This window comes from Saimiri boliviensis, chromosome 4, assembly GCF_048565385.1.
Source record: "Saimiri boliviensis isolate mSaiBol1 chromosome 4, mSaiBol1.pri, whole genome shotgun sequence".
NCBI lineage: Eukaryota > Metazoa > Chordata > Mammalia > Primates > Cebidae > Saimiri > Saimiri boliviensis.
Genome location: NC_133452.1, coordinates 18843578 through 18862515, shown reverse-complemented (window position 1 = coordinate 18862515; position 18938 = coordinate 18843578). Strand labels below are relative to the sequence as shown.

At 44.0% G+C, this 18938-nt stretch overlaps 2 pseudogenes; one reads left to right on the top strand and one right to left on the bottom strand.

Annotated features, from left to right (window-relative positions):
* Positions 1–9407: 9407 nt before the first annotated feature.
* On the bottom strand, positions 9408–11595 carry LOC101035449 (RNA-binding protein EWS-like; annotated as a pseudogene).
* A 1174-nt stretch (positions 11596–12769) lies between these two features.
* LOC141584184 (histone-lysine N-methyltransferase SETMAR-like) lies at positions 12770–16974 on the top strand (annotated as a pseudogene).
* Positions 16975–18938: the final 1964 nt, after the last annotated feature.

Here is an 18938-nt window from a genome sequence, read left to right as displayed (position 1 = left end):
TCTGTGTGACAGTAAAGGCTGTGATCTTGGCCACAATGTGATACCCTCTCAGCCCTCCGCCAACAAAGTCTACAACCATTGTACATACGTGCCACCCCTGAGACTCTGGTGCTTTCGTCACTTGCAATTTCTCTCTTTACCTTTCAAGTAATCTGTTGTTTTTTGTGTGTGATTTTTTTCTTGAGACGAAGTCTTATTCTATCATCCAGACTGGAGTACAGTGGTGTGATCTTGGCTCACCGTAACCTCTGCTTCCAGGTTCAAGCCATTCTACTGCCTCAGCCTCCCAAGTAGCTGGGACTATAGATGTGTGCCACCACACCCTGCTAATTTTAATATTTTTTGTAGAGATGGGTTTTCACCATGTTGGCCAGGCTGGTCTCAAATTCCTGATCTCAAGTGATCTGCCCACCTGGGCCTCCCAAAGTGCTGGAATTTACAGGGGTGGGCCACCAAGGCTAGCCCTTTCAACTAATTGTATGAGACACACCCAACCTGACAAGGAAGATCCAGGTAAGCCTCACCAATGCACATTGCATGTCTCTAACAACACAATCCAGCCACTGTCACTGATGGGGAGGGAATCTCTTCCATAAATTACAGCATGAAAAAAGTTGTTGAACCATAGTTAATTTATCTAAGTATAAACATTTCTGTCGGTTTCTGAACATTTTGACTTAGAAATTACACAGATTTAAAGGAAGCATTTATAGTCACTGCAATTACACAGTAAATGTCAGATGCAGGTCCTAGTTATTTGCATTTGAAAGAAAGAAAGCTTTATCCAGTTTGAAGTCAAGAGGCTTCTAAAAAAAAATGCATAGCTAAGATAGTAAAAAGAGGAGTTGGGGTTTTTGAATGGAAGGAAAGTCAGTTTCAACCTCTTTTTACCCTCTGTCTGTCCTCCCATTCATCGTGATAACACTTTGCCAAGTCACCGCAAGCTTTTGCTTGAATTAACTAGCCATATTTTATTATGTCCAGAACACACACTAACAGAGATTGCAGAGCAAACGGTAAAAATCAAGAGATAAAGGGAGGAAGGACAGCTCTTTATGATAGGTGGAAGAGTCTTTTCCCTTCTACTGTGGATTAGGTTTGGAGAAACTGTGACTAAGAATAGCTACAGGGTCGGGATTGGTCATACGAGCCCGCAGGCACCGGCAGCTGAGGCGGCTGCCGTCTGTTTAAATTGCTTTCCGGTGGCTGACACTTAACTGAAATCAAGACAGAGTTCAGGTTTATTTTCTGCTCTTTCCCTGCACCCTGCTCTTGCTCTAGGTGAGCTATTCCCCTGCCCTGGCACCCACTGCACCCTCCATTTCCCAAGGAGCCCAGCTAGCCCCGACAATCTGATTAAGTGTTTTCTGTAGACGCAAGTCCTTGCTTCTTCTGGGCACCTCTCTGTGTCAGCAGCAAATCAGCTTGCAGACCTGGGTAGTGTTTCTGGAGGATCAGGTGAGGATGCCTGGATTCTGCACAGTTGGGAGCTGTTAGTGAGATGGTACCACTTGTTTTCAGGTGCAGCTTTATAGCAACAGTCCCTTGGTTTCTCCCCTTGGAAATCAGCTACAGATATGAGCCATATAAGAATGTAAGTATTGTAGGCCAGGCATGGTGGCTCACACCTGTAATTCTGACACTTTGGGAGGCCGAGGCAGGTGGATCACTTGAGGTCAGGAGTTCAAAACCAGTCTGGCCAACATAATGAAACCCTGTCTTTACTAAAAATACAAAAATTGGCTGAGCATGGTGGTGCATACCTGTAGTCCCAGCTACTCGGGAGGCTGAGGCAGGAGAATCCTTTGAGCCAGGGAGGTGAAGGTTGCAGTGAGCTGAGATCATACCACTGGACTCCAGCCTGAGACAGAGGGAGACTCTGTTTTTTGTTTGTTTTTGTTTTGTTTTGTTTGTTTTAAAAAATACATGTATTGGATGTCCTGACCAGAGCAGTCAGACAAGAGAAAGAAAAGGAATCTAAATTATAAAGAGAAAGTCAAATTGTTCCTCTTTACTGTTGATATGATCTTACATCTAGAAAAACCCCGACTCCACCAAAAAACTATTTAATAAATAAATTCAGTACCATTGTAGGTTACAAAATTGATATATAAAAATCAGTAGCATTTGTATATACCAGTAATGAACTACCTGAGAAAGAAATCAAGAAGGCAATCCTACCGGGCATGGTGGCTCATGCCTGTAATCCCACACTTTGGGAGGCTGAGGTGGGTGGGTCACGAGGTCAAGAAATCAAGACCATCCTGGTCAACATGGTGAAACCCCGTCTCTACTAAAAATACAAAAATTAGCTGGGCGTGGTGGTACGTGCCTGTAATCCCAGCTACTCAGGAGTCTGAGGCAGGAGAATTGCCTGAACCCAGGAGGCAGAGGTGGCGGTGAGCCAAGATCGCGCCATTGCACTCCAGCCTGGGTAACAAGAGCGAAACTCCGTCTAAAAAAAAAGAAGGCAATCCTATTTATAGTAGCTATAAAAAAAGAATAAAATAGGAATATATATTCAACAAAGGAGGTAAAAGATCTCTACAAAGAAAACTACAAAACACTGATGAGAGAAACTGAAGAGGACACATACAATTGGACTGATATCCCATGCTTATAAGCTGGAAGAAATAATATCATTAAAGTGATCATATTGGCCAGGCACAGTGGCTCACACCTGTAATCCCAGCACTTTGGGAGGCTAAGGCAGGTGGATCACTTCAGGTCAGGAGTTCAAGACCAGCCTAGACAACACAGTGAAACCCCATCTACTAAAAACATAAAATTTAGCTAGGTGTGGTGGCAGGTGCCTATAATCACAGCTACTTGGGAGACTGAAGCAGAAGAATTGCTTGAATCTGGGAGGCAGAGTCTGCAGTGAGCCAAGATAGCACCACAGCACTCCAGCCTGGGAAAAAGAGTAAGACTGTCTTAAAAAAAGAAAGGTCATATTGCTCTGCAGATTCAATGCAATCCCTATGAAAATACCAACATTATTTTTCACAGAATAAAAAAATTAAATAATATTCTTATGGAACCAAAAAACAGCCTGAATAGCCAATGCAATCCTGAACAAAAAGAACAAAGCTGACTTCAAAATATATTACAAGTCTATAGTAAACAAAACAGCATGGTATTAATATAAAAGAAAACATATAGACCGATGGAACAGAATACAGAATACAAAAATAAATACATGTATTTATAGTCAACTGATTTTTCAATAAAGGTGCCAAGAAGATACACTGGGGAAAAGACACTTTTCAATAAATGGTGCTGGGGAGTAAAAGTGGATCCGATCTCTCACCATATACAAAAATCAACTCAAGATGGATTGAAGAGTTAAATATAAGACCTAGAACTAATAGAAGAAAACATAGGGAAAATACTTCAGGACGTTAGTCTAGGCAGATTTTATGGCTAAGACCTCAAAAGCACAGAAAACTAAAACAAAAATAGACAAATAGAACTGTATTAAATGAAAAAGTTTCTGCACAGCAAAGGAAACAATAGAGTGAAGAGACAACCTGTTGAATGGGAGAAATTATTTGCAAACATTCATCCTACAAGGGTCGACTATCCAGAATACAAAAGGAACTCAAATGAGTCAACCATAAAGTTTTTAAAAGTCCCATTAAAAAGTGGGCAAATGGCCAGGCATGTGGGCTCATGCCTATAATCCTAGCACTTTAGGAGGCTGAGGTAAGTGGATTGCTTGAGTCTAGAAGTTAAAGACCAGTGTGGGCAATATGGTGAAACCCTGTGTCTACTAAAAATACAAAATATTAGCTGGGCATGGTGGCACGTGCCTGTAGTCCCAGCTACTCACAGGGCTGAAGTGGGAGGATCACTTGAGCCCAGGAGATCAAGACTGTAGTAAGCCCTGATCGTGCCACTGCACCCCAGCCTGGACAACAGAGTAAGACCTTGTCACAAAAAAAAAAAAAAAAAAAAAAAAAAAAAAAAAAAAGTTGGATGACAAGATATTTCTCAAAAGAGGACATACAAATGGCCAACAGGTACATGAAGAAATGCTCAATATCACTAATCATCAGAGAAATGTAAATCAAAGCCACAGTGAGACAACACATTACCCCAGTTAGAATGAGACCACTTTTGCAAAGATTATGACAGTGAGAGAATCTAGCATAACTGACTCCACCTTGCTCCTAGCCTTGCAGGCTGGCTGTCCTTGCTCATTCCTGGTCATAGGCCAAGCTAACCATAGAAGGAATTTAGTTTACATTTAAATTTAACTTTGAAGCAAAGATGATAATAGTCCCTTCCTTTTTTTTTTTTTTTTGAGATGGAGTTTCGCTCTTATTACCCAGGCTGGAGTGCAATGGCGCGATCTCGGCTCATCGCAACCTCCGCCTCCTGGGTTCAGGCAATTCTCCTGCCTCAGCCTCCCGAGTAGCTGGGATTACAGGCACGCGCCACCATCACCAGCTAATTTTTTGTATTTTTAGTAGAGACGGGGGTTTCACCATGTTGACCGGGATGGTCTCGATCTCTTGACCTCGTGATCTGCCCGCCTCGGCCTCCCAAAGTGCTGGGATTACAGGCTTGAGCCACCGTGCCCGGCAATAGTCCCTTCTTAAAACTAATGCCCTCTTTGCTCAGGGACCAAAAATCACCTTTGTAAAACTACTGAAAGGCTGTGAGATTAGGATTACGGAAAGGGCCTGAATTATGCTAAACTGCAGTTGAGAAGTCATACGCCAGAGGTCACAAAATTTATGAACTTCCCAAATTGCCTCTATAGATAACATAATTATTGTAGAACCTAAGATTGGTCTTTTAAGATGTTTTTCAAACTTTTACATTCTGACAACCAATTGACCCAACCTGGACCCATGACTCATGACTCAGCCACCCAGAAGCAGACTCAGTACGGGACAATTTTCCACACCCTTCTTACTTCATCCTCAACCAATGAGTGGCACCCATTCCCTAGGTCTTCACCCACCAAATTATTCATTAAAACTCTAGCCTCCAGCCTCTAGCCAGTTGTGGTGGTGCATGCCTGTAATCCCAGCTACTTGGGAGGCTGAGGCGACAAAATCCCTTGAACCCCAGAGGCAGAGATTTCAGTGAGCCGAGATCGCGCCACTGCACTCCAACCTGGGAGACAAGAGTGAAATTCAGTCTCAAAAAAAAAAAAATTAAAACTCTAGCCTCTGAGTTCTCAGGGAGACTGATGTGAGTAATAACTCTAGTTCCTTTGTGTGGCTGGCCTTGCGTTAATTAAACTTTTACTTTACTGCAACACCACAGTCTCAGCAAATTGGTTTTGTCTATGCAGCGGGAAGGAAGAACCCGTCAGGTGATCACATTATTAAGACTAAAAATAACAGATGCTGGCAAGGATGCTGAAAAAAAGAAACTCTGTACACGATTAGGAGGAATGTAAAGTTGTACAACCGTTATGGAAAACAGTACACAGATTTCTCCAAAAACTAAAAACAGAACCACCACTCAATCCAGCAATCCCATTACTGAATATTTTACCCAAAGGAAAAGAAATTGGTAGATCAAAGGGATACCCGTATTTTCGTGTTTACTGCAGCACTATTCACAATAGCCAAGCGATGAAATCAACCTAAGTGTCCATCAGCAGATGAACAGATGAAGAAAATGTGGTACATATACACAATGAAATACTATTGGTTCACGAAAAAGAATGAAATCATATCATTTGTGGCCGGGCTCGGTGGCTCACGCCTGGAGTACCAGCACTTTGGGAGGCTGAGGAGGGCAGATCACTTGAGGTCAGGAGTTCGAGACTAGCCTGTGCAACATGGTGAAACTCCCATCTCTACTAAAACTACAAAAATTAGCCAGGCGTGGTGGTGATCACCTGTGGTCCCAGCTACTCAATCGCTTGAACCTGGGAGGTGGAGGCTGTAGTGAGCAGCGATCACGCCACTGCACTCCAGCCTGGGTGACAGCGTGAGACTTTGTCTCCTCCCACCCCCCCCCCCAAAAAAAAATAGAAATCGTATCATTTGCAGTAACATGGATGGAACTGGATGCCATTAAGTAATATAAGCCAGGCAGCTAAGGCATAGAAAGACACAAATTGCATGTTCTCACTCATCAGTTGGAGCTAAAAAACTTGATCTCGTGGAGGAAGAGAGTAGAACGGTAGATACCAGGCACTGGGAAGGGTATTCGGGTGGGAAAGGGTAGATGAAGAAAGGCTGTTAATGGGTACATACAGTTAGATAAAGGAAATAAGTTATAATGGTCAATAGCAGACAATGGTAACTATAGTTAACAACAATATATTGTATATTTCAAAGTACCTAGAAGACAGGACTGAAAGTGTTACCAATACACAGAAATAATAAATACTCTTCAGGGTCTACTTCCCAAAAAAGAAAAAATAAATACTCATCATGGGGTGATGGACACCCCAAATACCCTGACTTGATCATTACACATTCTATGTGTGTAACAAATACTCACATGTACCTCATAAATATGTAAAATACTATAAAAGACAAAAAGAATATACATATTGACTTCAAGATCCTATTTGGGGGCAGGGCAAGGTGGCTTGCGCCTGTAATCCCAACACTTCGGATGCCAAGACAGGAGGATTGTTTGAGCCCAGGAGTCTGAGACCAGACTGAGCAACATAGTGAGACTTCATCTCTCCAAAGAATTTAAAAATTAGCCAGGTGTGGTGGTGCACACCTGTGGTCCCAGCTACTCAGGAGGCTGAGGTGAGAGGATCCCTTGAGCCTGGGAGGTCAAGTCTGCAGTGATGGTGCCACCAAATTCCAGCCTGGGCTTAACAGAGGGAGACCCTGTATCCAAAAAAAAAAAAAAAAAATCGTATTTTGGGTCTTTCTTGCTGTTATTAACTTAAAAACCCAAAGTATAGCTTATTCACATTTCCCATTTTACCTAAGCTCCTAAGGAGAGCCTCAGGTTGGAGCATATGCAGTGAAGAATCTAGAACAAAACGCTTTTCTGTAACGTACCCAAGGAGATGCTGTATTAACATTAGCGTTGGATGTTTCAGTTTAACCTGTCCGTGGCAAACATTTCTTATGGTTTCTGCTGTTCCATTGGGTATCCTTCCTTCTTGTCTTTTAAGGTTAGATATATTCCTCCTGAAGAAATTATTTGCCATTTCTTTCGGCTTTTAACATTCCATTCTCTCTTTCCTTCTCTCTCTCTCTCTCTCTCTCTCTCTCTCTCTTTTTTTTTTAATTTTTGAGACAGGGTCTTGCTCTGTCACCCAGGCTGGAGTACACTGGCACAATCTCAGCTCACGGTAACCTCCACCTCCTGTGTTTAAGTGATTCTCCCGCCTCAGCCTCCCGAGTAGCTGAGATTACAGGTTCACGACACCACATCCTGCTGATTTTTGGATTTTTAGCAGAGATGGGGTTCACCATGTTTGCCCAGCTGGTCTGCAACTCCTGGCCTCAGGTGATGCACCTGCTTCAGCCTCCTGAAGTGCTGGGATTACAGGCGTGAGCCACTGCCTGGCCCTGTACATTCTTTCTTGATGATCAATTGAGTGAACTTGAAAGTCAGATTACCTAATTTGACTTTACCATTTCAGATTGCTAAACCAGTTCTTCCAAAAGCAGAGAGTGCAGGCTGCCACCCTGGGTAGCCATCCCTGGGAGGGTGGGAAGCAGCACGGCTCCCCCTCACCCACCCCCAGCACGTCTTCCAGGGTGGCTGGGAGCTGGCCTCACCACCAGGAAAGGGGTAAGTCTGCAGAGCTGTATCCTCGTCAAGACTCAGTTGGCTACAAAAGAGCTTCCCAACCAGCTCCCAAAACCCAAGAACGGGAGGCTCAGGTGCCTCCCAAGAGGAAAGAAACCCGGGCACTGGACTGGTTTAGGAACAAAGGCAGCTGCTCCCTGAGTTTCTCTCTCCCTCCTTCTGAGAAGTCATCTCTGTTTCTCGCTACTGTGTCTGCTTCACTCTTCTTTCTCTGCAAACTGGAGGCTTTCACTGCTGAAAGTATGCTGGAAAAAAAGGTAAAATTCCAGGCACAGATGATATCCTCCTAGGCAAGGACTTGGCGTTCCTGAAATCAGCTGTGTTCTCTGAAGCAAGAATGTAGAGAGAGAAAGAGTTTTGTAGGCAGAACAAATGGCATCTGCGGAGGTATGGAGGTGGGAGAGACATGGGCAGGTTCAAGGGCTTCCACATGGGAGTGAAGAAGGGAGAAGAAGACAGGTGCAGATCCTGGAGGCCAGGAGCTGGGATTTTACTCTGAATGTTACTGGGAGTGGGCGGAGGGATCTTCTGAGTGAGAAATTGACATGACCTGATTTGCATTGTAGGAGGATGATGGGAGAAATTCAGCAGCTTCTCAGGATTACAGGCAGCCAAGAGGTCCCCAGGGTTCGAAGCAGATACAAATGTCAGGAGCGAGCAGGCGCAGAAATAGTCATACATGCTGTGGTGTGAGCGACTCTGGTGAAATCCTTGCTCTCTGGTCTTTTGAAGCAGAGATGGCTCACACAAAACACCCAACCCACGGCAAATATGACACTGTTCTGAGGACAGGATATCAGCAAGCCTTCGCTAACAAAAATCCTTCATTAAATGTGACGGGGTGGTGGGTAGGAATGGAGGGAGGGGACAGAGTACCGGATTTCTATACTACGGAATTACTCTGAAGGTGTTGGGCTACTGAGTTAATCTGTGGACACATTTGTACAAGAGGGTAAGTGCTGGTGTAGCTTTCTAGCAGGCACTGTCTTTAATCACTTCATTTGCCAATTGAAAATGATCTTTGCACTCCAGCCTAGGAGACAGAATGAGACCCCATCTCTTAAAAAATGGGGTCAGCTGTGGCCGTTCATGCCTGTAATCCTAGCAATTTGGATTTCTTCAATCAAGCAAGTCATTTCTTCTATCAATCAATCAATTAAATAAAAAGAAAATGATCTCTGGGAGCTGAACCCAACGTCTCTCCCCCACTGCAAGCCCCATTGCAGTGATCTCAATACAAAAATATTACATATATAGATATATAAAAGAAAATGATCTTTAACATCTTTCTGCTGATTAGTGAATCCTCTAGTACAGATTTTTTAAATAAACATTTGGAATTTTATTTTTAAAAAATCACAACCATGAACAGTGTTACAGTTAGAGGCCTTCTTGGTTCACCATAATGACCCTGAGCATGCTCCCAGGGGGTTCCCATCGTTAAGTCTTAACCATTTTTAAAAGGGTGGAGGGGACTCTGCACATTACCATTTAACTTGTTTTAATGTTTCTTCACAAATGGTGAAAAATACAGACAAAGAATAATCATAATGTTGTGGCCAACATTATAAATATGGAATTATAAACTTAAAACATTTTCTGGTTTAAAAAATAAATCTGGCAGTCAATGCAGCTCTGTGGGGTCTCTGCACCTAGTAGGGCCGATGTCCGCGCTCCTGACGGTGCTCGCCTTTATCCGTTTTTCCAGGTCCTTCACGTCCTCCTCTTCTTCCTCCCATCTGTTCCATCAAAGGTCCAGGGGGCCCCCCAGGGCCACCTCATCGTCCTCCACCAAAGCCACCTCGGTCCATGCCCTGGCCACCATGGAAGCCACCTCTCTCTCCACCATGGCCACCTCTGAACATTCCACTGGGACCATTATTATCCATGAGGCCACCTCTTCTTCCCCGCGTGCTACCAGGATGGCGGGAGGAAGCCTTCAGGCTTTGGGGCCTTACGCTGGTTGCACTCTGTTTTCCAGGCAAACTTCTCTCCCAGGGTCATCTGGGAGGGAAGCCTCCTCTGTCTCCTCCATGGCCTCCCATGCGACCCATGGGTCCCCCAGGACCTCCTGGGCCTCCTGGAGCTCCGTGGAGTGGTGGTGGCATCCCTCTGCCCTCACTGGCTGGCATACCACCCTGCATGCTGTTCACTGGAGGCTTCTTCCGAGCAAGAGAGACTTGAAGTTTGCTCCCTTGAAAATCTTTCCCATCGGCCGGGCGCGGTGGCTCAAGCCTGTAATCCCAGCACTTTGGGAGGCCGAGGCGGGTGGATCACGAGGTCAAGAGATCGAGACCATCCTGGTCAACATGGTGAAACCCCGTCTCTACTAAAAATACAAAAAATGAGCTGGGCATGGTGACGTGTGCCTGTAATCCCAGCTACTCAGGAGGCTGAGGCAGGAGAATTGCCTGAACCCAGGAGGCGGAGGTTGCGGTGAGCCGAGATCGCGCCATTGCACTCCAGCCTGGGTAACAAGAGCGAAACTCCGTCTCAAAAAAAAAAAAAAAAAAAAAAGAAAATCTTTCCCATCAAACCACTCCACGGCAGCCTTGGCAGTAGGTGGGTCTTCACAGGACACTGTGGCATCGCCTTTGGGCCTTCCTGTTTCCTTGTCCACGTAGACGTGGATCATGGGTTGCCCAGTTCTCTTGTTCATTGTAATCAACACCACACTGCTTAAAGAACTCTGCCAGATCATCTAGAGTCACACTGTCATTTAATCCTTGTACATAAATTGCACTGTTGTCAAGAGTCTTCATCTGGATCTACAGGTGGGCCTAGATCAAGATCTGGTCCTTCGTCCATGGATCCACCAGGCTTATTGAAGCCACCTCGCTCTCCAGTGCCCATTCCACCACGTCCTCCTCCCCACCCACCTCTGATCATGCCTCCACGATCAAATGCCCCTCTTCTCCTGCCCCAGTTATCAGGGCCACTCATGCTCCAGTTCTCTCCTGGAACAGAAAATCTTCCAAACTCCTGCCCATAAACACCCATGCTACTGGGGTGGTCCGTCGGAATGAACTCTGCTCCTGCTCTGTTGGCTATATTGACCTGGAGCCTGGCTGTAGGATCCAGTTTGGGGTGGGTAACTAGTGGGAGGCTGCTGCCGATAGCTGCTTTGTTGACCATAGCTACTCTGCTGTCCATACTTGCTTGGTTGCCCGTAGGTCTGCGGAGAGTAACTGCTCTGATCATAACTAGTTGGCTGTGTAGAGGAATAGCTGGTACGACGGTGGGATGGAGGTGCGGTGACTGGCTGCACGGGGTAGCTCCCAGGTACCTGGGCATAACTGTAGTTACTTTGTCCATATCCTAGGCTGTGCTGGTTGTAACCTCCTGTGCTAGACTGAGGTTGACTAGTCTCAGTGGGCTTCTTACCATCCTGCAGTCTTGCAGGTGCAGTGGCTGCTGGTTGCTGCCCATAGACTGGCTAAGCAGGCTGAGTGCCATATGCAGACTGAGCTGCGTAGGAGCCCTGGGTGCGGTGACTGCAGCAGTGGTGGTATCAAAAGCACCAGTGCCATGCCCCTGGACAGGCTGGCTGTGTGCCTGGGGGCGGTTGGAGTAGCAAACCAGTGGGAGGCTGTCCATAAGAAGTTGCATAGGCGGTCTGCCCATAGGCTGCAGCGGTCTGAGCCTGGGAATAGCTGACATCAGTGGGCTGTCCGTAGGTTCCATAGCTTTGTTGCCCATACACTTGGGTGGTCTGTGCGTATCCTTGAGTGGGCTGGGCGGTGTAAGCACTGTAGCCCTGCCGTCATGCATCCCGGCTATAGGTACTGTAATCCGTGGATGCCATTTTCTCTCTGTCCTCCTCGTTCTCGCAATGTCCATCTCCCTCTCACTTTCCCTCTCAATTTTTTTTTTTTTTTTTTTTTTTTTAAGATGGAGTCTTCCTCTGTCTCCCAGGCTGGAGTGCAGTGGTGCAGTCTGAGCTCACCATAACCTCTACCTCCTGGGTTCTGGGTTCAAGCAATTCTCCTGTCTCAGCCTCCCAAGTAGCTGGGACTATAGGTGCATGCCACCATGCCCAGCTAATTTTTGTATTTTTAGTAGAGACAAGGTTTCACCGTATTGGTCAGGTTGGTCTCAAACTCCTGACCTCAAGTGATCCATCTGCCTCAGCCTCCCGAGGTGCTGGCTTTAGAGGCATGAGCCACCACACCCAGCCCCTCTAGTACAGAAATTAAATGAGGTATCTGAAGTATCTTCTGTGGGTGGAGTTTTGATTAGGGACTGGGTTTGGGTTTTTTTTTTTTTTTTGAGACAAAGTCTCTGTCACCCAAGGCTGGAGTACAATAGTGCAATCTCAGCTCACTGCAGCCTCTGCCTCCCAGGTTCAAGCAATTCTCATGCCTCAGCCTCATTAGTAGCTGGGACTACAGGTGCACACCACCACAGCTGGCTAATTTTTGCATTTTGCATTTTTAGTAGAAATGAAGTTTTGTCATGTTGCCTGGGCTCGTCTTCAACTCCTGACGCCAAGTGATCTGTTTGCCTCAGCCTCCCAAAGCACTGGGATTACAGGTGTGAGCCACCACATCTGCCCTGCACTCTTTTTTTAAATTATTATTGTGGTAAATATACAAATGAAATTCACCATTTTAATCATTTTTAAGTGTACAATTCAGCTGTATTAAGTACATGAACATTATTGTGTAATCATCATCACTACTATCCATCTTCAGAACTTTTTCATTTTTCCAAACTAAACCTCTGTACCTATAAAACACAAACACCTCCTCCCAAACCCTGGTAAACACCTGTCTACTTCCTGTGTCTATGAATTTGACTATTCTATGTACCTCATATAAGTAGAATCATATAATATTTGTACTCTTGTGTCTGGCTTATTTCACTTAGCGTGCTTTCAAGCTTCATCTAGGTTGTCACCTGTATTAGAATTGTATTCTTTTTAAAGGCTGAAAAATATTATGATCAGGGTCTTTGAAATGTTAACCAACAGCTCCTGGAATGCAGATTGAAGTCAACTTGCACAAACATACACATGTCACACTGGACATCTGTGCTGAAATGTAAACTAGGACAATATGATAAAGGGGAGACTGTAAGGAACTAATGATTACTGTCTGCAGCGATGACAATGGAGGGAGGGGACAAATACCAAAAGCTCTCAAGAGCAGGATTAATCATGTTTCATTACTGGATAAGGGAGATGTGGAATTTGGCATGACTTGAAGTTTTCTGGCTTGATGAACTAGCATGATATGAATTACCAGAGAAAAATTAGGGGCCAGGCGCGATGGCTCACACATGTAACCCCAGCACTTTGGGAAGCCAAGGCAGACGAATCACGAGGTCAGGAGTTTGAGACCAGCCTGGCCAACATGGCGAAACCCACCTCTACTAAAAATACAAAAAATTAGCTAGGTGTGGTGGCAGGTGCCTGTAATCTCAGCTACTCAGGAGGTTGAGGCAGGAGAATCACTTGAACCATGGAGGCAGAGGTTGCAGTGAGCTGAGATCGTACCACTGCACTCCAGCTGGGGTGGCAGTGTGAGACTCAATCTAAAAAAAAAAAAAAGAGAGAGAGAGAGAGAGAAAGAGAAAATAGGCTTATAGGAAAAGGAGGCGAATGCATTTTGATGTTCTCTTGATGTGTGCTGAGGCAATTGGATAGCCTGTTCTGGATCACAGAAGAGAGACTGGGCTAAGGTACACTTTTGGGCATTCTTAGCAAGTAAGGGGCTAGAAGGGTCCGGCTTTTGCCACTGTGGCAAATAAAGACGATTTTGAACTGAAGACATTTGAGAATAGATTTTTCTTCCAAACTCCTTAACCTGCCTAAAAGCAGAGGCTCTAAATTCCCTCCCTTAGAACAAAGAAGGGGTGTCGGCACCACACCCAAAGAGACATTGCTGCAAAATGAGCATATCTTACATCTAGTCTTCTAAGGACTTTATCTTTATCTTTCCTGAGTCATGGGTTTTTTTTATAAGTATCCCTAACCCTCCTCCCTCCTTCTATCAAGGGAATATGTAAGCCTCCAATTCTAATCACCTCCTTGAGTCACATTTTTCTGTGCACTCCCATACATACATGAATAAAAATCTGTCTACTCTCTTGCAGATCTGTCTTTTGTCAGTTTAACTCACAGACCTCAAGAATTTAAGAGGGTAGAAGAAAAGTTTTTTCCTCCCAAACCCTGCTAAAGTTGTAAAAAGGGCGGAGTTCACTTAAGGAGATAGACAGCCAGGCGCTGGTGATCGCCTGTAATCCCAGCACTTTGGGAGGCCAAAGCAGGTGGATCACTTGAGGTCAGGAGTTTGAGACCAGCCTGGACAACATGGCGAAACCTGTCTATGCTAAAAATACAAAAAAATTAGCTGGGCATGGTGGTGCATGCCTGTAATCACAGCTACTCAGGAGGCTGCAGCAGGAGAATCACTTGAGCCTGAGAGGCGGAGGTTGCACTGAGCCGATATCACACCACTTCACTCCAACCTGGGTGACAAAGCAAGACTCCATCTCAAAAAAAAAAAAAAAAAGAAGAAGAAGAAGAAGAAGAAAAAGGAGATAGAGACTGAGAGAGAGGAGAGGGCCTAGGATGGGGCCTTGAGGAAGAACCACATTAACAAAAAATAAAAAATAAGTTTGCAAAACAGTATAAAGGGTGGTGACTTAGAGAGAGACAAAACTGAGAAGAGATTTCCCAAAGGAAGTGGTCAACAGCGTCAAATGCTGCAGAGTCTGAACAAATATAGAGGCTGAGACATGTTCTCCATAGGTGGCACGGGGCAAACAGACAGCAACCGGCTGGAGTGGCGGGCACAGACACCATATGGCAGAGCACTGGGGAATGAGACAGAAGTGAAAACCTAGTTCTGTATAGGCTGTTCTTTCAAGAATCTGCATTGTAAAAGCAAAGCAATCTCCGGTCACTGAGCAAAGGCTTTCGGTTAATTTTTTTTTTTTTTTTTAAGTTGTGGTAACAAAATGTATAACACAAAATGTATCGTCTTAAACCATTTCAGCGAGTATAGGCCAGTTGTGTCAAGTACATTCACATCGTTGTGCAACCAACCTCTAGGACTTTTCTTTTTTTGAATTAAAAATAAATAAATAAATGGAGTTTCACCATGCTGCACAGGCTGGTCTTGAACTCCTGAGCTCAGACAATCCACCCGCCTCAGCCTCCCAAAGAGCTGAGATTACAGGTGTGAGCCACGGCGCCCAGCCCAGAACTTTTTAATCTTGCAAAATCGAAACTCTGCATCTATTAAATGACCCCTCATTTCTCTAAGCCCCTGGCAGCCATCAATCTGTTTCTAAGCATTTGACTACTCCAGACACTTTATGTAAGTGGAATCTGTGTGTGTTATTTTCTTACTTTACTTGGCATAATGTCCTCAGAGTTGTAGCAGGTTTCAGGATTTTTCTTCCTGTTAAGGCTGAATAAGAATCCATGGTCTGCATCTACCACATTTTGTTCATGCATCCATCCATCCGTGCACACATGGGTTGCTTCCATCTCTTGGCTATTGGGAATAATCCTTCTATGAACATGGTTATCCAGACCTTGCTTTCAATTCTTATGGACATATACCCAGAAGTGAAATGACTGCACTTGCTTTCAATTCTTATGGACATATACCCAGAAGTGAAATAACTGCATCATATGACAATTCTATTTTTATTTTATTGTTTGCCATACTGTTTTCCATAGTAGATAAACCATTTTATTAGGTTGGTGCAGAAGTAATTTCAGTTTTTTTGTTGAAATTTGCACTTTGATATTAGAAAACATTCCTAAATAAATGTGGTTATGTTATACATCATTTTAACGTGCACTTCTCACTATGTTTTTTTGCTACTGACTTACTACTTGCTCTTCATATAATATTTATTTTAGACTATGGAAATTATATTAGACAATTGGACAGGCATGATGGCTTACGCCTGTAATCCCAGCACTTTGGGGGGCTGAGGTGGTTGAATAACCTGAGGTCAGGCGTTCAAGACCAGCCTGGCCAACATGGCAAAACCCCATCTCTAACAAAAATACAAAAATTAGCTGGGTGTGGTGGCACAAGCATATAGTCCCAGCTATTTGGGAGGCTGAGGCAGGAGAATCACTTGAACCTGGGAGGTGGAGGTTGCAGTGAGCCGAGATTGCACCACTGCACTCTTACTTGGATGACAGAATAAGACTCCATCTCAAAAAAAAAAAAAAAAAAAAAAAAAAATTGATGTTAGACAAGAAGCAAATCCGAGTTCAAAATAGGTTAAAGCAGCAGAGACAACTCACATCATCAACAATGCATTTGGCCCAGGAGCTGCTAAGAAACATACAGGGCAGTGTTGGCTCAAGAATTTTTGCAAAGAAGATGAGATCCTTGAAGATCAGGAGGGTAGTGGCTGGCCGCTGGAAGCTGACGACCAATTGAGAGCAATCCTGGAAGCTGATCCTCTTAAAACTACACGAGAAGTTACCAAGGAACTCGCCGTCAACCATTCTATGGTCATTCAGCGTTTGAAGCAAATTGGCAAGGTGAAAAAGCTCGATAAGTGGGTGCCTTGTGAGCTGAGCGAAAATTTAAAAAATCATCATTTTGAAGTGCCGTCTTCTCTCATTCTACGCAACAACAACAAACCATTTCTTGATCAAATTGTGACATGAGACGAAAAGTGGATTTTTTTTTTTTTTTGAAAAGTGGATTTTATACAACAATCAGCTCAGTGGTTGGACCGAGAAGAAACTTCAAAGCATTTCCCAAAGCCAAACTTTCACTAAAAAAGTCCTGATTGCTGATTGGTGATCTGCTGCTGGTCTGATCCACTGCAACTTTCTGAATCCTGGAGAAGCCATTACATCTGAGAATTATGCTCAGCAAGTCAATGAAATGCACCCAAAACTGCAATGTCTGCAGCCGGCTTTGGTCCACAGAAAGGGCCCAGTTCTCCACAACAACGCAGGACTGCACGTCACAAAGCCAGTGCTTCAAAAATTGAACTAATCGGGCTATAAAGTTTTGCCTCATCCATCATATTCACCTGACCTCTCACCAACTGACTACCAAGCATCTTGACAAATTTTTGCAAGGAAAACGCTTCCATAACCAACAGAGTGCAGAAAATGGTTTCCAAGCGTTCACTGAATCCCAAAGCACAGATTTTTATGCTACAGGAATAAACAAACTTATTTCTCATTGGCAAAAATGTGCTGATTGAAATGGTTCCTATTTTGATTAATAAGGATGTGTCTGGGACTAGTTATAATGATTTAAAATTCATGGTCCAATCCCACAATTACTTTTTTTTTTTTTTTGAGATGGAGATTTGCTCTTGTTGCCCAGGCTGGAGTGCAATGGCATGATCCTAGCTCACCACAACCTCTGCCTCCCGAATTCAAGCAATTCTCCTGCCTCAGCCTCTCAAGTAGCTGGGATTACAGACACGCACCACCATACCCAGCTAATTTTGTATTTTTAGTAGAGACCGGGTTTCTCCATGTTGACCCTTTGCCTCCTGGGTTCAAGTGATTCTCCTGCCTCAGCCTCCCAAATAGCTGGGATTACAGGCATGCGCCACCACATCTGGCTAATTTTTGTATTTTTAGTAGAGATGGGGTTTCACCACTTTGGCCAGGCTGGTCTTGAACTCCTGATCTCGTGATCTGCCCGCCTTGGCCTCCCAAAGTGCTGGGATTACAGGCATGAGCCACCATGCCTGGCCCTTTTTTTTTTTTTTTTTTTTTTTTTTTTTTTTTTTTTGAGACAGGGTCTCACTCTGTCACCCAGGCTGGAACACAGTGACACAATGAGGACTCACTGAAGTCTCTACCTCCACAGGCTCAGGTGCCCCTCCTGCCTCAGCCTCTCTAGTAGCTGGGACCTCAGGTGCACACCACCAGGCGTGGCTAATGTTTTCTATTTGTAGGGGGTGAAGATGGAGTTTTGCCATGTTACCCAGGCTGGTCTGGAACTTGCAGGCTCAAGGATCCACCTGCGTTAGTCTCCTAAAGTGCTGGGATTACAGGCATGAGACACAAGGCCTTTTCTACAGACTGATATTATTTTCCTTTAGCAAAGTAGTTTCTAGTCCTTTTGACTGTAAACACCATCAATTTTTAAATATTGATTGGAAGCAGTGGCTCACATCTGTAATACCAGCACTTTGGGAGGCTGAGGCAGGCAGATGACTTGAGTTCAGGAGTTTGAGACCAGCCTGGGCAATATGGTGAAATCCCTGTCTCTACTGAAAATACAAAAAAATTAAATAGGCTTGGTGGGGCACACCTGTGATCTCAGCTACTCAGGAGGCTGAGGTGGGAGGATAGCTTAAGCCCAGGCAGTGGAGGCTGCAGTGAGCCATGACTATGCCACTGCACTCTAGCCTGGGTGACAGAGTGAGACCCCATCTCAAAACAAACTTAAAAATAAAAATAAATTTGAGCACTCAGATCCAATATGCATATCTATATTTATTTATAAAGACTATACTTACATTTCTATAGCACTAATATATTTGGTATATCATATACAGCCATACACTGCTTAACAACGGGGATACACTCTGAGAAATGCATCGTCATGCAATTTTGTCATTGTGAGAGCATCATAGAGTGTACACACACACAAGCCTGGATTCTACAGTCTGCTACACATTGAAGCTATACAGTATACCCTACTATAGCCTATTGCTCTTAGGCTACAAACCTGTACAGCATGTGACGACGCTGAATACTGTAGGCACTTGTAACACAGTGGTAAGCATGTGTGTATTTAAATATATCTAAACATAGAAAAGATAGACTAAAAATATGGCATAAAACATAAAAAATGATACATCTGTACAAGGCACTTACCATGAATGGAACTTTCAGGACTGAAAGTTGCTCTGGGTGAGTCAGTGAGTGAGTAGTGAGTGAATGTGAAGCTCTAGGACATTACTGTTCACTAGAGTCTGCAAATGCTGTACACCGAGGCTACAATATATTTATTTTAAAAATATTTTTCTTCCCTCCATAATAAATTAACCTTAGCTTACTGGAACTACTACTTCATAAAGTTTTTAATTTTTAAAAAACTTTTTGTGTGGCTCTTTTGTAATGACATATAGCTTAAAACACAAACACATTGTACAGTTGTATATTTTCTTTATATCCTTTTTCTTTCTTTCTTTCTTTCTTTCTTTCTTTCTTTTTTTTTTTTTTT